General features: G+C 48.6%; 2 pseudogenes; both read right to left on the bottom strand.

Annotated features, from left to right (window-relative positions):
- LOC120988872 overlaps window positions 1–21,625 on the bottom strand; it is a 47,623-nt pseudogene that overhangs the window by 22,610 nt on the left and 3,388 nt on the right.
- Window positions 3,436–3,582, bottom strand: LOC120987371 (annotated as a pseudogene).

Raw genomic sequence — 21,625 nt, forward strand, 5'->3', positions numbered from 1 at the left:
AAGCTTTGCATGCACTTCAGCCACTCATACACCGCAAAGCACACCCTCCTTGAGCTGCAGCGGCAGAACGGCATCCCCCAACATAGGCTGAAATGCGACATGTCATTAAGGTTGGGTGAGTGATGTGTGCAGTTCGGAGGAGGAGGTGGGGGTCAGAGCCAACCACACAGAAAAAGAGGGAGCAGGGTGCAAAAGCAGAGTGGCTGTCCCCCTGCCAGTACGCCTGCTACTGCCCAATGCGCCAAGAGACATAGCCCACCAAAGCCAGTGCAATGGAGTTCCCTGGCGTGGCAGTTCTTCAGGCAGTGTGCTGACGACAGTACATGGGTGGTTTGCACGCTGTGCAATAAGAGCCTGAAGCGAGGCATACATTTTCTAAACCTGAGCTTAACCTGCATGATCCGGCATCTAACCGCAAAGCACATGCTGCAGGGGAGTAGACACCTCAAGAACCACGAAAGATCAGATGCTCCTCCTTCTCACTTTTCTGCTGCAGTCACGGCCTCTTCTTCCCCCTCTGGAGCAACAGGGCTACCTGCCACCCCGTGAACAGAGGATGTGGCAGCAACACCACCTTCTCCACCACCGTCACCGAGCATCTTTACACTGTCCCATGGAAGCGTTCAGCTGTCCATACCTCAAACACTGAAGATAAAGAGGAAGTACTCCCCTACCCACCCACAAGCCCAAGCCCTGAATGCCAGCATTTCAAAATTGCTGGCCTTTGAAATGCTGCCATACCATCTGGTGGAGATGGATAGTTTTAAAAATGTCATGATGGCAGCTGTCCCACGGTACGTGTTTCCCATCTGCCACTACTGTTCCAGGCGGGCCATCCCTGCCTTGCATGAACAAATAGCAGAAAAAATCAGGTGTGCGCCATCAGTGGGAACATCCATATAACCACTGACACGTGGACCAGTAAGTACGGGCAGAGATGTTAAATCTCCCTAACTGCCCACTGGGTAAACGTAGTGGTAGTCTGGGCCTGAGGTGGACAGCGGTTTGGCGCATGTTCTACCACCACTGAGGATTGCTAGACGTTTCTCTGTGCCTCCTGTTGCTTCCGCCCCTCCTACTCCGCTTCCTCCTCTGGTTCCTCCTCTACCGCCTCCTCATCAAGTCAGCGCAACACCTGCACCACTAACTTCAGCACAGCCAGGGGTAAACAACAGCAGGCTGTTCTGAAACTCATATGTTTGGGGGAGATACCCCACACCGCGCAGGACAGGCATCGAAGAACAGATCGATGAGTGGTTGGTGCCGCTGAGCCTCAAGCCCGGCCTGGTGGTGTGCGACGACGTGCAAAATCTCCTAGCAGCTCTGGGCCTAGCCGGTTTGATGCACATCTCTTGCTTGGAGCATGTACTGAACTTGGTGGTGCAGAGGTTCCTGAGAAATTACCCCGATATGTCAGAGCTGCTGCAGAAAGTGAGGGCCGCCTGTGCATGCTTTCGGCGTTCTCACCCTGCTGCTACTCGCCCGTCTGCGCTGCAGTGTAACTTCAGCCTTCCCGCTCACCGCCTCATATGAAATGTGCCCACAAGGTGGAACTCCACCTTGCACATGCTGGAGAGATTGTGTGAGCAGCAGCAGGCTATAGTGGAGTTTCAGCTGCAGCATGCACGGGTGAGTCGCTCTGCGGAACAGCACCACTTCACCACCAATGACTGGGCCTCCATGCGAGACCTGTGTGCCCTGTTGCGCTGTTTCGAGTACTGGACCAACATGGCCAGCGGTGATGACTCCGTCATCAGCATTACTATCCCACTTCTATGTCTCCTTGAAAAAACACTTCAGGTGCTGATGGATGAGGATGTGGTACAGATAGAAGAAGAGGAGGAAGAGGGATAATTCCCACGGTTATCGGGCCAGTCGTCCACAAGTGGCTCAAAGGGTGGGTTCATGCACCAACAGCAGCCAGGTACACAGTTTTGGAGGATGAGGAGGATGATGAGAAGGATGATCCGCTTTCACAGCAGGATGGCATCCAAATCAGCTCACGGGCATCACTGGAGCGTGGCTGGGGGGATACAGAGGAAACAGACGATACACCTCCCACCGAGGACAGCTTGTCGTTGCCTCTGGGCAGCCTAGCACACATGAGTGACTACATGCCGTCCTAAATTCCGTCACTGGAGCATGATCAGAAGATGCGCGAGTACAAATGCATGCTGATAGAGGCGCTACTGATGGCATTCCCTCCTGACAGCGGGGGCTCAGTGGAAGCACGAGGTGGAGTCGAAGGAGGAGGAGGAGGAAGTCGCCAATGCAGCAGGGGCACCGTCAGCACCCGAGTAGGGAGGGTTAGCATGGCCGAAATGTGGAAAAGAATTGTCAGCACGCCACAATATCCAGCACCACCATCTGATATGGACCGTCTTAGCAGGAGCCAGCATTTCAGTAACATGGTGGAAGAGATTGTGTCCACGTGCCTGTACGTACTGATTGATGGGTCTGCCCCATTTAACTTCTGGGTCTCCAAATTGGGCACAGCCAACGTGGACAAGCTCAAATTTAATAAAATGAGCCATGCATTGATCCCACGGGACTTGTCTGTACCTTGGGCAGAGTAGAGAAGTTTACTGGCCGCACCTAGCCATTGTTATACTCCAGCGCAATTTGTGAATTCTCTTTGATATGTTTTGGGGCCTCCACGTCCGCCTCCTCCGCCTCTTCCACCAGCACCACCATGTCTGCTTGCACTGCCACGTTCGCCTTCTCCGCCTGTACCACCACGTCCACCTCCTCCTCCACTTGGACCTCCGCCTCCTGGCTCAAGATCATTGTCTTTTATTGGCAGAGTACAGAAATATACCAGTGCACCTAGCCATTGTCATACTTCAGCGCAGTTTTTGCGTTCTCTTTGCCATTTCCCAATGTTTTGGGGCCTCCACAAACCAAAAAAATATATATATATAAAGTTGGTGACCACCTCAGCCTCTTCCTCCTGCAACACCACATCTGCCTCCTTTTCCGCCAGTACTGCTAGGTCTGCTTACACCGCCACGTCCGCTGCCTCCGCCTGTAGCACCATGTCCGCCTCCTCCGCCTGAATCAACATGTACGCCTCCTTTTCCACTGGCACCTCCGCCTCCAGGCTCAAGATTATTGTGTCTTAGATTGGCCGAGTAGAGAAGTATACTGGCCACACCCAGCCATTGTTATTCTCCAGCACACACCCTTCATCTGTCTAACTGTTGTAGGAGAGGAAATTTATTTAGTATATTTTCCCCAAATGGGGGACGTAGGAGATATAAAAATTAGAAGAAAAGATACTACACGTGATCTCAGCAATTTTACTATCTGCAGCTGTCCCACTTGACCCATCCAGAGAGGCAGGAGAAAGAAGCAAGACTTGGCCTTGCCCGAAGATCCATTTGCAGTCTTCAGAGTCCTACGAAAACAGTATCAAACAACAATGATCTCCAGCAGAATAGGTGTGTGGAGTGGAGAGAGCAAGCTGTCTTTTACTCTCCTTGTTCTAAAAATCCATTAGATATATGGTCTCCAGATAGGAGAGGTAGGAGACATTAAACTGAGAAGGAAAGATACTACAGGTGATTACACCGTAAAAGCCAAGCTTTCTCACGGTCACACCATCCCCCTGGGCGATTCGACCCATAGGGTTTCCAGGGCCTTTGTCGTCCATCATCATCATCGCCACGCCTAGGACCTGTCACGGAACCATGAACCAGACGTACAACAAGAGATAAGTGAAAATGAGAAGGCTTTATTGAAAATAAAGCTGTAAAGCAAAAGTCCAAACGGATGGTGAAACCGAGCAGAGTCTTTGCGAAGCCAGAGGTCAGGAACCAGAAGGGTAGTCAGACGAAGCCAGGATCAGGAACCAGCAGGGTAGTCAGACGAAGCCAGGATCAGGAACCAGCAGGGTAGTCAGACGAAGCCAGGATCAGGAACCAGCAGGGTAGTCAGACGAAGCCAGGATCAGGAACCAGAAGGGTAGTCAGACGAAGCCAGGATCAGGAACCAGAAGCAGCAGCAGTCTTAGAAGCATGTGAACACAAGAGGACCAAGCAAGGAACTGAAGCCACAGACCTCCTATATATATGAGCTAGGCATCCAGCTCCTCCCAGGGGAAGGAGGAGCCGCAGGGTGGAAGGCTACAAGAAACCCAGAAACCAAGATGGCCGCCAGCACATGTCAAATGAAGGAGAGCAGCAAGCAGGTAAGACCATGACAGTACCTCCCCCTCAAGGGCCCCTCCTCCGCGGAGCACAAAACGGTTTCTGAGGGAAGCGTGCGTGGAAGGCTCGGAGCAAGGCAGGAGCATGGACATCTGCGGAGGGAAACCAGGAACGCTCCTCTGGACCATAACCACGCCAATGGACCAAAAACTGCAACCGACCGCGGACCAGGCGTGAGTCCAGGATATTGCTCACCTCATATTCCTCACGATTGCCCACTTGGACCGGACGAGGCCGAGGAACCGAGGAAGTGAAACGATTACACACCAGTGGCTTCAACAGGGAGACATGAAACACGTTGGAGATCCGCATGCCAGGAGGAAGCGCAAGGGCATAGGCTACCGGGTTTACCCTGCGAAGCACTCGGAAGGGACCAACAAAGCGAGGCGCCAGCTTGGGAGTGGGCACTCGAAGGTTGAGGTTGCGGGTGGACAACCATACACGGTCTCCGACCTGGTAGGAAGGAGCAGGCGCTCGTCTGCGATCAGCCTGGAGTCTCTGGCGCTGCGCAGAGACCTCAAGGGACTTCTGGATCTGTACCCAAGAAGCACGTAGGACGGAAAGGTGATCCTCCACAGCCGGAATATCCTGGGGAGAGAATACCTCCGGTAACACGGCAGGTTGGAACCCATAATTGGCCATGAAGGGAGACGTCCCAGAGGAAGAGTTCACCGCCGTGTTCCTGGCAAACTCAGCCCAAGGCAGGAGGTCAACCCAATTGTCTTGGTGATCGGAGACATAGCAACGAAGGAATTGCTCCAAGGCCTGATTGGATCGTTCTGCGGCCCCATTGGACTGAGGGTGGTAGGCCGAGGAGAAGGAGAGATGAATCCCCAACTGGGAGCAAAAGGCGCGCCAGAACCTGGACACAAACTGACTCCCCCGATCCGACACAATCTCCTTAGGCAAACCGTGCAACCGGAAGACCTCCCTGGCAAAAATCGTGGCCAACTCTTGTGCAGAGGGTAACTTCTTGAGAGGAACACAGTGGCACATTTTGGAAAACCGATCCACAATCATGAGAATGACCGTATGGCCTCGGGATGCAGGGAGGTCCACAATGAAATCCATCCCCAGGTGTGACCATGGACGCTCCCCGGTGGCTATGGGTTGCAGAAGGCCCAACGGAAGGTGCCGAGGGGACTTACTCTGGGCACAAACGGAGCATGCCGCTACATAGGCGGCGATGTCGGAACGTAGGGAAGGCCACCAGAACAGACGTGAAACAGTCCAGGACAGCTGATTCTTTCCAGGATGCCCCGCGGTCTTGGAGTTATGGTAGGTTCGCAACAACCGAGTGCGCAACTCCTCAGTCACAAAACATCTGCCGTTGGGTCTCCCAGAGGGAGCACCAGATTGAGCCGCCAAAATCTGCTCACCCAGGGGAGAGGTCAGGCTGGTGCGAATGGCGGCCAGGATCTGATTCGGAGGTATGACCGAAGTCGGAATCGACTCCTCCCTGGACAGCTCGGAGTACTGCCGTGATAAGGCATCCGCCCTGATGTTCTTGGAACCGGGTAGGTAGGAGACCACGTAATTAAAACGTGACAAGAACAGAGCCCATCTGGCCTGACGTGGTGTCAATCTCTTGGCCTCAGAAAGGTAGGTCAGATTCTTGTGGTCCGTCAGGATGAGAACCGGAACCACCGAACCCTCGAGCAAGTGCCTCCATTCTTTAAGGGCCTGCACGATGGCCAATAACTCCCTGTCACCAATCTGATAGTTGCACTCCGCGGAAGACAGTTTCCGGGAGTAAAACCCACAAGGAAGCAGAGGACCCTCTGGTGTTCTACGCTGAGACAGAAGGGCGCCTACTCCCGTCTCAGACGCGTCCACCTCGAGGACAAAGGGCAACCCAGGGTTGGGATGCGACAGAATCGGAGCCGACACAAAGGCGGACTTTAGGGCCTCAGAAGCTCGGATGGCCTCGAGCGGCCAGACCTGGGAATTACTGCCCTTCCTGGTCAGATCCGTGAGAGGCTTGGCCAGCATGGAAAAGTCCCTGATGAACTTCCGATAATAATTGGCGAAGCCCAAAAAGCGCTGCAGGGAACGAAGACCACTGGGCTGGGGCCACTGTAAGACAGCCGAAACCTTCTCAGGATCCATGGAGAACCCCTCAGCGGAAATGATGTAACCTAAGAAGGTTACCTGGGATCGGTGAAATTCGCATTTCTCAAGCTTACCGAACAGCTTGTTCTCTCGTAACCGTTGCAACACTCGTCTGACATCCAGAATGTGGGCCTCCATGGATTCAGAATATACCAAGATGTCATCCAAATAGACTACCACACACTGCTGCAACAGGTCACGGAAAACATCGTTGATGAATTCCTGAAAGACTGCGGGTGCATTGCACAACCCAAAGGGCATAACCAAGGATTCGTAATGACCGGTCCTGGTGTTAAACGCGGTCTTCCACTCATCGCCCGCCTTGATCCTTACCAGGTTATATGCCGCCCTCAGGTCGAGTTTGGTAAAGACCGTGGCCCCTTTAAGGCGATCGAACAGCTCGGAAATCAAGGGTATCGGGTAAGCGTTCTTGATCGTGATGCGATTGAGACCCCTGTAATCGATGCAAGGCCTCAACTCACCGCCCTTCTTTTTCACAAAGAAAAATCCAGCCCCTGCCGGGGACGAAGATTTGCGAATGTGTCCGCGTGAAAGCGCCTCCCTCACGTACTCCTCCATGGCCTCATTCTCCGCTACCGACAGTGGATAGACTTTGCCACGAGGAGGAACGGCACCAGATTGTAACTCTATGGCACAATCATATGGGCGGTGCGGAGGTAGGGCAACCGCGCGCACCTTATCGAATACATCCCGGTACTCCTCATATTCAGGAGGCAACAGAGAGTCCGAGGAAGTACACAGCAACTTGACAGACCCATGGATGCAACTAGCCCCACACTGCGGTGACCACGAGAGGATCTCGACCGATCTCTAATCGAAAGTCGGATTATGCTTCTGGAGCCAGGGGTACCCCAAGACCACCGAGTGTTGTCGAGACGAAATAACCTGGAGGCAGACCGACTCTCTGTGAACGGCACCAATGGCTATCCCCACTGGAAGGGTCTCATGAGTCACGTGTGGCAGCAGAAGGGGTCTGCCGTCTATCGCCTCAAGAGCCAGTGGGGAACCTCGAGCCTGCAGAGGAATGGAATTGGCGGCAGCGAACACACTATCAATGAACAAACCACCAGCACCAGAGTCCACCAACGCCTGGGTCGTCACCGAGCCCCCGACCCAGGAGAGGACAACAGTGATCAGTGGTTTGTCAACACGGGAAACCGGGGACGAGGAGACTCCACCCAAGATCTGCCCCCGACAGGATCTCAGGGTACGAGCGTTTCCCGGACAGTTCGGACATGCCAACCGAAAATGCCCACCGAGACCACAGTACATGCATCGGCCCTCACGTCTCCGGAGTGCCCTCTCCCCCTCGGACAGGCGAGCAAACCCCAGCTGCATGGGTTCACCCCCAGACAAGTCATCCCCAGGAGGCGTGGGAGGAGAGGGAGGCATGGGTGGGACAGCAAACGTAGGCACCAATCTGTTAGAAGACCTCCGCAGGTTCTCCTTAAAGGAAGGTCTCTCCCTGAGTCTGGTGTCAATCAAAATCAGGAAAGAAATAAGAGACTCGAGCTCAACTGGTAGGTCCTTAGCTGCAACCTCATCCTTCAAGGCATCCGAGAGACCATGAGAGAAAGCAGCGACCAGAGCCTCATTATTCCAGCCCACCTCTGCTGCCAGGGTACGAAACTCAATGGCGTATTCAGCTACGGATCGTGAACCCTGTCTGATGGACATAAGGAGCTTCGCAGCAGAGGCAGCACGAGCCGGCACATCGAATACCTTCCGAAGAGAAGCAACAAAACCGGAGAACTCGGCAACCACCGGATTGTTGTTCTCCCATAAAGGGCTGGCCCAGGCCAAGGCCTTGTCCGAGAGCAGCGAGATCAAGAAGCCCACCTTTGATCTCTCAGTAGGAAAGGCATGTGGTAGCAACTCGAAATAAATGCCCACCTGGTTAAGGAAACCTCGGCACTGAGTTGGCTCTCCCCCAAAGCGCTGTGGAAGAGGGGCAGAACCGGTCATACCACGAAACACCGCAGGCGCAACAACAGGTGTCGGGGTAGACTCTGGCGCAACAACAGGAGCGGCAGTAGGAGCGAGCCCAGGAGCGACAACCGACCCATCGGCAACGGGAGCGAAATGAGCCGTGCGTTCAAGCAGGGTTTGCAACGCCACAGCGAACCGACCCAACAGGTGATCCTGCTGATCAAGTCTGGCAACCAGTGTGGGTAGCGAGGATGGCCCTGTACCGTCAGAATTCATGGCTTGGTCCTAATGTCACGGAACCATGAACCAGACGTACAACAAGAGATAAGTGAAAATGAGAAGGCTTTATTGAAAATAAAGCTGTAAAGCAAAAGTCCAAACGGATGGTGAAACCGAGCAGAGTCTTTGCGAAGCCAGAGGTCAGGAACCAGAAGGGTAGTCAGACGAAGCCAGGATCAGGAACCAGCAGGGTAGTCAGACGAAGCCAGGATCAGGAACCAGCAGGGTAGTCAGACGAAGCCAGGATCAGGAACCAGCAGGGTAGTCAGACGAAGCCAGGATCAGGAACCAGAAGGGTAGTCAGACGAAGCCAGAATCAGGAACCAGAAGCAGCAGCAGTCTTAGAAGCATGTGAACACAAGAGGACCAAGCAAGGAACTGAAGCCACAGACCTCCTATATATATGAGCTAGGCATCCAGCTCCTCCCAGGGGAAGGAGGAGCCGCAGGGTGGAAGGCTACAAGAAACCCAGAAACCAAGATGGCCGCCAGCACATGTCAAATGAAGGAGAGCAGCAAGCAGGTAAGACCATGACAGGACCCCTGACCTAATACTAATCTTTCCCGGAACCTCTATCATCCTCACCACTTCTCCATGAAGTACGGTCTTCGTCCAATCCTCTAAGTGGTGTCCGATCATCATCTAAGCCTCTTCTGGGACCACGTTCATCGTCAAAGCTCATTCTGGGGCCACGTTCATCATCCAAGCCACTTCTAGGGACATGATCATCAGCAAAGCCCCTTCTAGGGACACGTTCGTCCTCAAAGCACCTTCTGGGGCCACGTTCATCATAAAAACCTCTCTGGTACCATGTTCATCGTCAAAACCCCTTCTGGGGCCACATTAACCTCTCTGGGACCATGTTTATCATCAAAACCTCTCTAGGGCCATGTTCCTCATCAAAGCCCCTTCTAGAGACACGTTCATCATCACAGCCCCTTCTGGGGACACGTTCATACTCCAAACCTCTCTGGGGTCCCTCCTCAAAGACGTGCCTGGGACCCCTGTCCTTTTCAAGGCCACACCTGGGACCTCTGTCTTAAATCTCTCCTGAAACCTCTATCATCCTCACCCCTTCTCCATGAAGTATGGTCTTTGTCCAAACCTCTAAGTGGTGTCCGATCATCATTAAAACCTCTTCTGGGACCACGTTCATCGTCAAAGCCCTTTCTAGGGCCACGTTTATCCTAAAAGTTCCTTCTAGTGCCACATTCATCCTCCAAACCTCTCTGGGGTCCCTCCTCAAAGCCACACCTTGGACCCCTGTCCTTGTCAAAGCCACGGCTTGGACTCTTGTCCTTGTCAAAGGCACACCTGGGACCCCTGTCCTGGTAAAAAGCCACAGGTGGGACCCCTGTCCTTGTCAAAGCCATGCCTGGGTCTCCATCTGAGCCTGCTTTGCTGCGCCATGGCCTGTTGTTGTTGCACCATGGCCTGTTGTTGCTGTGCATTGGCCTGCACTAACTGCTTCATAGTTTCCTCCATTGCACTCGATAAGCTTTGCATAGCAGCTGCAGTTTTTACCCAGGACATATAAGCACCAAACTGTCACGTCGTGGCCATGAGCAACCTGACACAGAATTGACGGACACATGGAAAAAAACTAACAGAAACAGTGTTGGCTTCCTCCCCCACCTCCACCTCCACTAGGACCTCCACCTCCTGGCTCAAGATTATTATGTTTTAGATTGGTGGAGTAGAGAAGTATACCGGCAGCACCCCAAAAAATGGCTAAAAGTTCACACACAGAATTGACAGAGATATTTAAAAAACAAAAACAAAACAGTAACAGTGTTGGCTTCTTCCTCCACCTCGTCTGCCTCTTTCACCTACACTGCCATGTCCACAGCCTCCTCAACTTCCTATTCCAGTTGGACCTCCGCCTCCTGGTTCAAGATTGTTATTTTTTATTTTTATGTATTTTTATATTGTTATTTTAAGTCATTTCCCTATCCATAATTGTTTGCAGGGCAATTGTACTGCTGCTACGCCCACTTTGGAGTCTTTTGCAGCCCTCTAGCCCTTTCTATAGCTTTTTTTACAGCCATTTTTCAGCCCCAAAGTTCAGGTCCCTATTGACTTCAAAGGTGTTCTTTGTTCAGGGTCAAGATCGGCTCAAGTTCGGAATCCGAACCAAACTTTGAAACGAAGTCCGTTCGAACCCTGACATCAACTGGTCTGCTCATCACTAATTGCAATCACTATGTAAACTTTGTTGCTCAGGACACATCATCAATAAGGTCTAATAGGTTCTTTGTGGGTCAAGACAAATAACAAAATAACGTGGTCATAAAAGGCAAAAAAATGCTAAAAACCCAATATGCTGTTGTGCATATATAATCGGGGTAGCAAATCTTGCACATGTGATCCATTGCTAACAGGAATCCCCAGCAAAAATGCATATAATGGAAGATGCCGGCAGGGAACCACATGGACCACAGAAGCATCCTACACGGGGAAACCAAATGTGTGGATGTAATTGGCTATAAAAAGCAAACATTTACAAATTAAAAATGGTGCACTACAATGGAAAATGCAATTGACAATATATGGCTAAACCCCACACTGATATTAAAATTAGACTTTCGCCAATATATTCTTTTATCAAGAACATACTGGAGCCCGTGTACCCTGTCAAGGTCTCTCAAAGTGGCGCGGGACCTTACGCTAACCTATCTATGCCATGTGAGCAATTACGGATAGAGGTATAGAGGCCGACACACAGCCAACAACTCCCAGTTGCCTCGAGCGTGAAATCACACATACAATGGGAGGAGGCTGTGAGTCCCACCTATCACTGGTTCATGTGACGCAGGCCACAAGGTGCACCTGAATGTTACCATTAAATCAAAATCAAGGCACATCCAAACCTGAAGTTGCCACACCTCCAGGAATGCATGTACAGATAAAATAACAAAATAATGTGGTCATGAAAGGCAGAAGATGCTTAAAACCCCATATGCTGTTGCGCATATATAATCGGGGGTGCAAATCCTGCACATGTGATCCGTTGCTAACAGCAATCCCCAGCAAAAATGCGGTGGAGGATGCCGGCAGCGGACCACATGTACCACAGAAACATCCTACACGGGGAGACCAAATGTGTGGATGTAATTGGCTATAAAAAGCAAACATTTATTTTGTGGGTCAACCCATAAAATACAGCTATTAATACTTTATGGGTCTGAAGTCAGCTTTAATCTGCCATCATGAACAACAATAGGCATACTGCTTAGTATGGTTGATCATGATGAGAACACTGACCCCTCTCTTGCTGCAATTGGATATTCCATTATAGAGAAATTATCGTAGATCTGCTGGCATCAGATAGCCTTAGGCCCCTTTTCACATGGGGCGAGTATTCCGCGCGGATGCGATGCGTGAGCGTGAACGCATTGCACCCGCACTGAATACCGACCCATTCATTTCTATTGGGCTGTTCACATGAGCGGTGATTTTCACGCATCACTTATGCGTTGCGTGAAAATCGCAGCATGCTCTATATTCAGCGTTTTTCACGCAACGCAGGCCCCATAGAAGTGAATGGGGTTGCGTGAAAATCGCAAGCATCCGCAAGCAAGTGCGGATGCAGTGCGATTTTCATGCACGGTTGCTAGGAGACGATCGGGATGGAGACCCGATCATTATTATTTTCCCTTATAACATGGTTATAAGGGTAAATAATAGCATTCTGAATACAGAATGCATAGTAAAATAGGGCTGGAGAGGTTAAAATAAATAAATAAATAATTTAACTCACCTTAGTCCTCTTGCTTTCGTAGCTCGGCATCTCCTTGTGTCTCCTTTGTTGAATAGGACCTGTGGTGAGCATTAAATACAGTTACAGGACCTTTGATGACGTTACTCCGGTCATCACATGGTACGTCACATGATCTTTTACAATGGTGATGGATCATGTGATGACCGGAGTGACGTCATCAAAGGTCCTTTACCCAGGTCCTAAAGAAAGAATACAGAAGGAGATGCCGGCTGCGCTATCAAGTGGACTGAGGTGAGTTCAAAAAAATTTTTTAACCCCTCCAGCGCTATTTTACTTTACATTCTGTATTCAGAATGCTATTATTTTCCCTTATAACCCTGTTATAAGGGAAAATAATGCAATCTACAGAACATCGATCCCAAGCCCGAACTTCTGTGAAGAAGTTCGGGTTTGGGTACCAAACATGCGTGATTTTTCTCATGCGAGTGCAAAACGCATTACAGTGTTTTGCACTCGCGCGGGAAAATTGTTCCCGCAATGTTCCCGCAGCGCACCCGCACATTTTCCCACAACGCCCGTGTGAAAGAGGCCTTAGTGTTCTTTTATCTTTTTTTTTTTAAAGAAAAGCTAATTTAAATATTTTTTCCAGAAACCCAAAGGTATGCAAATTAGCTTTGTTTCCATAAAGAAATTTAGGCTAATCCTATCAGATGCAAGCAAATGTAAAATACTAAAATTTGCATATATTTTTTCCCAGAAAGGCAGAGCAGCATTGTCTGGACTACAATACTCCTCATTCATATTTGTTTGTCTCCATAATGAGAAAGAGCAATCCCCAGAGTATCCTTGAAGGCCAGGCAGCAACAAGACATTTGGGGAGATTTGGGGTGAATTCTTAGATGGTAGAATTAATTTGCCCATCTTTATTGTGAATGCACCTGTGGTCGGTTAAAACAAATCATGCTGCTATAATATTGCTAGTGCATTATTATTATTATATGTAAAAAATATAGTAGAGTGCTATTTCCATTTTGCCTTTAGAAAGGAAATAAAGAAAAAAATTACTGCACAGGTGTCAATTGCCTTTAAATGATAAAGTGCTAAAGAGGGTGCTACAGATGCTCAACAATGAGACTTACTTTAATTCTTAATAAGAGTGGTCTAGCTGTTCGATATATATAAAAAAAATGCTTCCCATTGTTCAATGTATTGAAGTAAATCAATCTCTCCTTATTGCCTCAACACTCCTTTTCCGATGCTTTGTAGTCTTCTGCTGGTCTCTGTTTCTGGTCCCCTTTCACATGTATGAAATGTCCACTCAGGCTCTGGCTGTGGCTGGTCTTCGCTGACGCCAGTGACTGAATTAGCAAGCATTGCACATGTGTAGAGAGGGAGCAGGAAACAGACACCGGCTCTGGAACTGTAAAATGGTAAATAGTGACTTATATTTTCTTTTTACACCATAGGGAGCATTTTAAAAAAAATGAAAAAGCTGGACAAGCCCTGTAATAGTAATTGTATTATTTAATATTAATTTATTGTTTAGAAATTGTGTAGGACTGTAATTAGAATTTTACATATGGAGCTGTTATGCCATTGTATGGTGGTATTTGAGCACTGTGTGGCACTGTGTCACCGCCAGTTCTGTGAGAAGGTCTGTTAGACGTTCTTCTCTACCTCTTGCATGAGGTTCTTTGTTTTGGTTTCACTTTGTCATCTCCTTTCCTTCTCCAGCTGTCACCTATTTACACTAATTGTCTCCATTTATATTATAATGTCACGGATGGTGTTGCAGAAAGCTGGAACTTATAAATAAACATCCGACTGGGTTGATCACAAACTAAGGAGCCCTATAAAACCCCTAGAGCTCTCCCTGACTGCTATGCAAAGGTCTTTATGATAGACGATTGCATGCCCAAGTACCTTATACTGTGTGACACCTGAAAACCCTATAATAGTGAGGGGACACGACCACCGGCTCCCTGCACTTAATACGGACGGAGTCAGGGTCACCTAGAATCAAGGAAAAGGACTTATCTGAGGAATCAGCAGTAGCAGCCTCCAGCAGTGAACAATTCATCCAGGAAGAAGTATAAACCGCAAAGTGAGGCTGTATGGGAGGGAATATAAAGGGAGACAATTAGTGTAAATAGGTGACAGCTGGGAGAAGGAAAGGAGATGACAAAGTGAAACCAAAACAAAGAACCTCATGTAAGAGGTAGAGAAGAACGTCTAACAGACCTTCTCACAGAACTGGCGGTGACACACTGATACTTAGGCAATGTACAGTAAATTGTTTTGTATCTTTGGCGGTAACAGCATTTTATAAAAAAAATATACTCTAGGCAGCCAGTGGTAATGGTACACACTGTTATGGCCGGGGGCACCAACAGAAGGTACAGCATAGGATATCGTTAAACATAAGGCATGGCCAAATGTTGGCAGGCAAACATTTTAAACAAATATTGTTTTTATAAAAAGTTTAATCTCAACCTACATGTGGATACCTGATAACACCCAAAATATGAGATAAGAGACTTGAGAACGTGGATGTACTGTAGCCAATGAAAGCAGCCAGTCGATTCCTCTTTTGGCACTGGTAGTTGGGTATAGCTCTGTTCTGGCCTGTTATCATCCATAAGGTGCCTTCAAGTTCCTTCTGGAGAACTCGACAAGAATCATATATCTGGAAGCCCAAAGTGATGTTGGGGAGAATGTCAGGATTATTGTTGATCTCATTCATTGCATACCTTATGGTCTGTAACTGAAGATATTTATCCAGTTGGAGTCTGTAATAATAAACATTCAGAGAACTGGAAATAAGTGATACTAGAAATGGGTTAAATATGAATAGACAACGTCAAAGAATGTGTCTTCAGGAAACAGCCTATTGTTTAACCCTAGTTTTTTATGTTTAATATCTTTATAAACATTTCTAATTTATTTTTAAATTTCCAATCTTATTATCAATCTTAAAAAATTTACTGGAAACTTTGCAGTTTTCGCTTTGGCCATTGAACCTCATAATAAGTGTTCAGCGAATAGAAGCATCTGAAGTTTAGGAAAAATTCAATTGTCCATGAAGTGATCACCAGATGATCAGGCAGGGAGTTACACTGTTCTGTCACTGAAGTCCAAGAGAGTGTTCCTTGCCAAATAATGGATGAAATGAGAGGACAGTCTTCATTACCTTCTGCAAGACACTGTAGTTTTGAAAAAGTGTTGCATGAATAAATGTATCATCTGTGCCATGCATGTGTTATTTCCCTCAGGTTCAGTGCATCCACAATGTTGCAGCCATTGTTGCTGACCATCTTGCCCAGTTGGACTTGGCGAGACAGCCAGTGGAATGTTTGCTGCTTGATGCACTTTAGCAACTGATTGGCTTTGTGGCTACTCTCACCTAGGTTCAACAGTAGAGATGAGCGAATTTCTTGAAAGTTCAATTCAGCTGATTCGACAAAATTTCACCAAAAAAATTTGCACGAGGAAATTCAGCTTCTAGATGAATCAAATTTATCTGGAACTTCGGATCGAATTCCACTTTGTGGGATTCCATTCGCTCATCTCTATTCATCATTTTTGACACTGCATGGCAATGCTCCATTTTACGCAAATGATTGGAAGGAGGGGAAAAGAAGCCAATGTTCTGCCCTGCTTCTATTAGGGATAAGAGGATGCCCATTGATGAGGATATGGAGATGGTGGATTAAGCTCTGGTGTGGGAACAAACTGACACAAAGCGTGGAGGTGTCAATTGGACCTGGCCTTCTCGCTGTAGTGCTGCATCACCACTGCCACAAAAAACATTGACCCGATGAACCATGAAAAAACATGTACTGTACTGCCAATAACAGCTGCTTTGGGTGTCCCCCCCTGGCATGCAATTTGCTGGATGGCACAAATTGCAGAGAAGGGCCCGACTTTCTCCTCCACGAGACATTACATAGCAGGGATTGCATTTTAGAGAAATAATGGTGACTAGGTATCTTCCAGTGAGGCTGAATGCATCAGTTCTTAAAGGCAGCAGAACCCAATAAGAGGTCCTTAAATAGGCAGCTGGGCTCAGAAGCCAGGTCTCTCTGTTAGGATCTGGGAGCCTTGTGTCTGGATGATGGCTTGCTACCTTTTTGGCATGAAAACAGGTTGGTGCTGCTATCAGCAAGGACTCATTGAGGCAGGAATTGCCGCATGGTGTGAATTAACACCAAACACCACAAGTTGAAGTATGGTGGTGGCAGCTGAACAGCTGAACTTTATTTGGGGTTAATCAGAGTCACTTTACATGATGGCCGGTGTATGCTGACTCCTATTTAACATGATTTTGAATGTGATTGCTTAATTCTGAACACAGCTACATCCCCAGTTATAAGAGGGTGTGCACACTTATGTAACCATATTAATTTATTTTTATATTTTTTCTTCCCTCCACCTAAAAGATTTCAGTTTGTTTTTCAATTGAGAGGTACAGTTTATAGATCACATTAAGGTGGAAAAAAGTTCTGAAATGATTAATTATGTTTTTTTTACAGCACAGAAGCCTGACATTTTAACAGGGGTGTTGTAAAGTTTTCATATAGACTATACCGTGTGGATACTGAATATATATAAACAGAAGATGGAGGCGTAATGCTCAATTTAACTTAATACACACAGGTAGATTGTTGCCACACCTTGGGTATTGCTGCAGTAATCACGTGTATATACACTCACCTAAAGAAATTATTAGTGCCCCCATACTAAATACGGTGTTGGACCCCCTTTTGCCTTGCAGAACTGCCTTAATTTTAAGTGGCATTGATTCAACAAGGTGCTGATAGCATTCTTTAGAATGTTGGCCCATATTGATAGGATAGCATCTTGCAGTTGATTGAGAATTTGAGGGATGCACATCCAGGGCACGAAGCTCCCGTTCCACCACATCCCAAAGATGCTCTATTGGGTTGAGATCTGGTGACTGTGGGGCCATTTTAGTACAGTGAACTCATTCTCATGTTCAAGAACAATTTGAATGATTCGAGCTTTGTGACATGGTGCATTATCCTGCTGGAAGTAGCCATCAGAGGATGGATACATGTTCTCATTCTGTTACGCCAAATTCAGACTCTACCATTTGAATGTCTCAACAGAAAATCGAGACTCATCAGACCAGCAACATTTTTCCAGTCTTCAACCAGTCCAATTTTGGTGAGCTCGTGCAAATTGTAGCTCTTTTTCCTATTTGTAGTGGAGATGAGTGGTACCGGTGGGGTCTTCTGCTGTTGTAGCCCATCGCCTCAAGGTTGTGCGTGTTGTGGCTTCACAAATGCTTTGCTGCATACTCGGTTGTAAAGAGTGGTTATTTCAGTCAACGTTGTCTTCTATAGCTTGAATTAGTCGGCCATTCTCCTCTGACCTCCAGCTTCCACAAGGCATTTTTGCCCACAGGACTGCCGCATACTGGATGTTTTTCCTTTTCACACCATTCTTTGTAAACCCTAGAAATGGTTGTGCGTGAAAATCCCAGTAACTGAGCAGATTGTGAAATACTCAGACCGGCCCGTCTGGCACCAACAACCATGCCACGCTCAAAATTGCTTAAATCACCTTTCTTTCCCATTCTGACATTCAGTTTGGAGTTCAGGAGATTGTCTTGACCAGGGACCGCCCCCCCTAAATACATTGAAGCAACTGCCATGTGATTGGTTGACTAGATAATTGCATTAATGAGAAATAGAACAGGTTTTCCTAATAATTCTTTAGGTGAGTGTATATATACACTGCTCAAAAAAATAAAGGGAACACAAAAATAACACATCCTAGATCTGAATTAATTAAATATTCTTCTGAAATACTTTGTTCTTTACATAGTTGAATGTGCTGACAACAAAATCACACAAAAAATTTAAAAATGGAAATCAAATTTTTCAGCCCATGGAGAAAAAACGCAACAGGCTGATCCAAACTTTGATGTAATGTCCTTAAAAACAAGTCAAAATGAGGCTCAGTAGTGTGCTGTGGCCTCCACGTGCCTGTATGACCTCGATACAACGCCTGTGCATGCTCCTGATGAGGTGGCGGATGGTCTCCTGAGGGATCTTCCTCCCAGACTGGACTAAAGCATCTGCCAACTCTGGACAGTCTGTGGTGCAATGTGACGTTGGTGGATAGAGCGAGACATGATGTCCCAGATGTGCTCAATTGGATTCAGGTCTGGGAAACGGGCCAGGCCAGTTCATAGCATCAATGCTTCGTCTTGCAGGAACTGCTGACACACTCCAGCCACATGAGTTCTAGCATTGTCTTGCATTAGGAGGAACCCAAGGCCAACCGCAACAGCATATGGTCTCACAAGGGGTCTGAGGATCTCATCTCGGTACCTAATGGCAGTCAGGTACCTCTGGCGAGCATGGAGGGCTGTGCGGCCCTCCAAAGAAATGCCACCCCACACCATTACTGACCCATTGCCAAAACGGTCATGCTGGGGATGTTGCAGGCAGCAGAACGTTCTCCACGGCGTCTCAAGACTCTGTCACGTCTGTCACATGTGCTCAGTGTGAACCTGCTTTCATCTGTGAAGAGCACAGGGCGCCAGTGGCGAATTTGCCAATATGGTGTTCTCTGGAAAATACCAAACGTCCTGCACGGTGTTGGGCTGTAAGCACAACCCCCATCTGTGGCGTTGGGCCCTCATATCACCCTCATGGAGTCTGTTTTGACCGTTTGAGAGACCATGCACATTTGTGGCCTGCTGGAGGTCATTTTGCAGGACTCTGGCATGTTCCTCCTGCTCCTCCTTGCATAAAGGCGGAGGTAGCGGTCTGCTGTGGGTTGTTGCCCTCCTACGGCCTCCTCCATGTCTCCTGATGTACTGGCCTGTCTCCTGCTAGCGCCTCCATGCTCTGGGACACTACGCTGACAGACACAGCAAACCTTCTTGCCACAGCTCGCATTGATGTGCCATCTGGATAAGCTGCACTACCTGAGCCCACTTGTGTGGGTTGTAGACTCCGTCTGATGCTACCACTATAGTGAAAGCACCGCCAGTATTCAAAAGTGACCAAAACATCAGCAGGAAGCAAGGAACTGAGAAGTGATCTGTGGTCACCACCTGCAGAACCACTCCTTTATTGGGGGGTTGTCTTGCTAATTGCCTATAATTTCCACCTGTTGTATATCCCATTTGCACCTTACAGCATGTGAAATTGATTGTCACTCAGTGCTGCTTCTAATTGGACAGTTTGATTTCACAAGAAGTGTGATTGACTTGGAGTTACATTGTGTTGTTTAAGTGTTCCCTTTATTTTTTTGAGCAGTGTATATATATATTCTGCTTAACTAAACTGAACCCCACAAAAAATAATTTCTGATAAAAAGGAAAAATAAATAAAAGTATTTGCTTGCAGGTAGCTGCTTTGAGGTCTGCACTGCAGCACCTTCACTTCTGATAGCAGGACAGCCACAGCTCCTATCTTCCCCCTCCCATTCTATTATCTGCCCTGCTTCTACACACACAATTCTTCAATCACACGATGCAATGCACGCTCCAGAAAGAAGGCGTAAGGTACGATTGTCACTGATGGTGCCCTGGCTGCGACTGACCAGTTTGGCGATCTCATCAAATGGCCGCAGAAGTCTGTCCTGCGCAGAGCTCGTACAGGTTGTTAACGGCCGTTTCTGCTGGAGCAGCCTATCAAGCATATACAAGGTGGAGTTCCAGCGCATAGGGCAGTCACAAATCAGACGTCTGATGGGCAGGTGGTGTCGCCGCTGAACGTCCAAAAGGCGAAGCCATGGCCATGTAAGATCTTCTAAAATGGCCAGAGATTTTCCTAGCCTGCGGCAAGACGTCCTGGACCCGGGGGAATTGGCAACAAATCGCTGCACGACTAAGTTCAGGACGTGTGCCATGCACGGCATGTGTGTCATCTAGCCCTGTTTCAGCCCGCTCAGCAGATTGGCACCGTTGTCGCACACACTTGTCAAATTGAGCGGGGTTAGCCACTGACTGGCTGTGATCGCAGAGCGGAAAGCAGTGCAGGGACCCCGTGTGACTCTTGGCTTCCAGGCAGAAACAGCCGCAGCACGCATGGCAACGTCTAACCTGGCACGTCCCAAATAGGTTCTGGGGATATGGGGGTGCAGCAGAAGAGGCGGGTAGCAGTGGAAAAGGAGGAGTCAGCGAGGAGGAGACGGAGGATGGAGTAGGGGGAGGATGCAATCCGTGGCGGTAACACCAAATCCACATGGGTGCCACGGGTTGCATGCTTCACAGCCATCAGAAGGTTCACCCAGTGGGCAGTAAAAGTTATGTACCTTCCCTGCCCGTGTTTGCTAGACCACGTGTCTGTGGTCAGATGAATCTTGGCACGAACACTGTGTGCCAGAGATACATTCACTTGCCACTGAACGTGGCCATATAGCTCTGGGATGCCCTTCTGGGAGAATATTTCTTCGGGGACCTTCCATTGCGGTGTGCCATGGCCACAAATTTTCTAAAGGCCTCGGGTCCACCAGTTTATATGGCAGTGGTTGGGGGCTAGCAGTTCCGAAAAGCGGCGGTCAGCGTTGGGCAAGAGTGTTATCCAGGCATCATCAACTTTTTACGTTCGAACATTTGGGCCACGGAAGCTGCCTTTTGCCAGATGAACGCAAGACGGCACGGTGGAAGATGGAAGTGGAGGACAAATGGGAGGAGAAGAGGTAGGAAATGGAGCACCAGGCGTGTGGCTTTGTGGGTTCTGATGGCGTTGCTCCACTGGGCTCGGGGGATGAGAGGCCAGGTGCCTTCTTAAGTCAGTCGTCCCTAGGTGAGTGTTGGGCTTACCGCGACTTATGCGTTGACAGCACAGGATGCAGATGGCAACACTTTTGTCAACAGCTGACACGTTAAATAAAGCCCACACTGCGGAGCCATGAGCCGGTGTCCTGGGAGCGCAAGATGTGAACGTGCATGGTGGATGGCTCGTTCCAGATACATTAGCAGTCTGATTTTTGCCTCCTGTGCACTGCGAGCTCTGCCTGCTTCTCCTCCTTCTCCTCCCTATCTGCTGCTCCGTTTCTCCCTCTGAACTCCTCTCCTTTTCCTCTCTTGTGGGCATCCACGTGACGTCCATCGGCACGTCATCATAGTCACCTTCATTAACCACAGCTAAGCCCACGAGATTTGATCTGCCCTCGCACCGTCGCGGACAATTACGTGTATGGACATGCGCAGTTACTCGACAGGCACGCCGAGGTCTGCACAGCCGCCATTATAGGAAGCTCATACAGGTGAGCTAGAGGGGTATATACATTAAGTTAAATAGGCACTGCAGTGCGATCCTTTCATTATTGGCTCTGATTAGATTTGCTTTATTAGTCCTGTTCTTTGATT

Source organism: Bufo bufo, chromosome 1 (genome assembly GCF_905171765.1).
Source record: "Bufo bufo chromosome 1, aBufBuf1.1, whole genome shotgun sequence".
Lineage (NCBI taxonomy): Eukaryota > Metazoa > Chordata > Amphibia > Anura > Bufonidae > Bufo > Bufo bufo.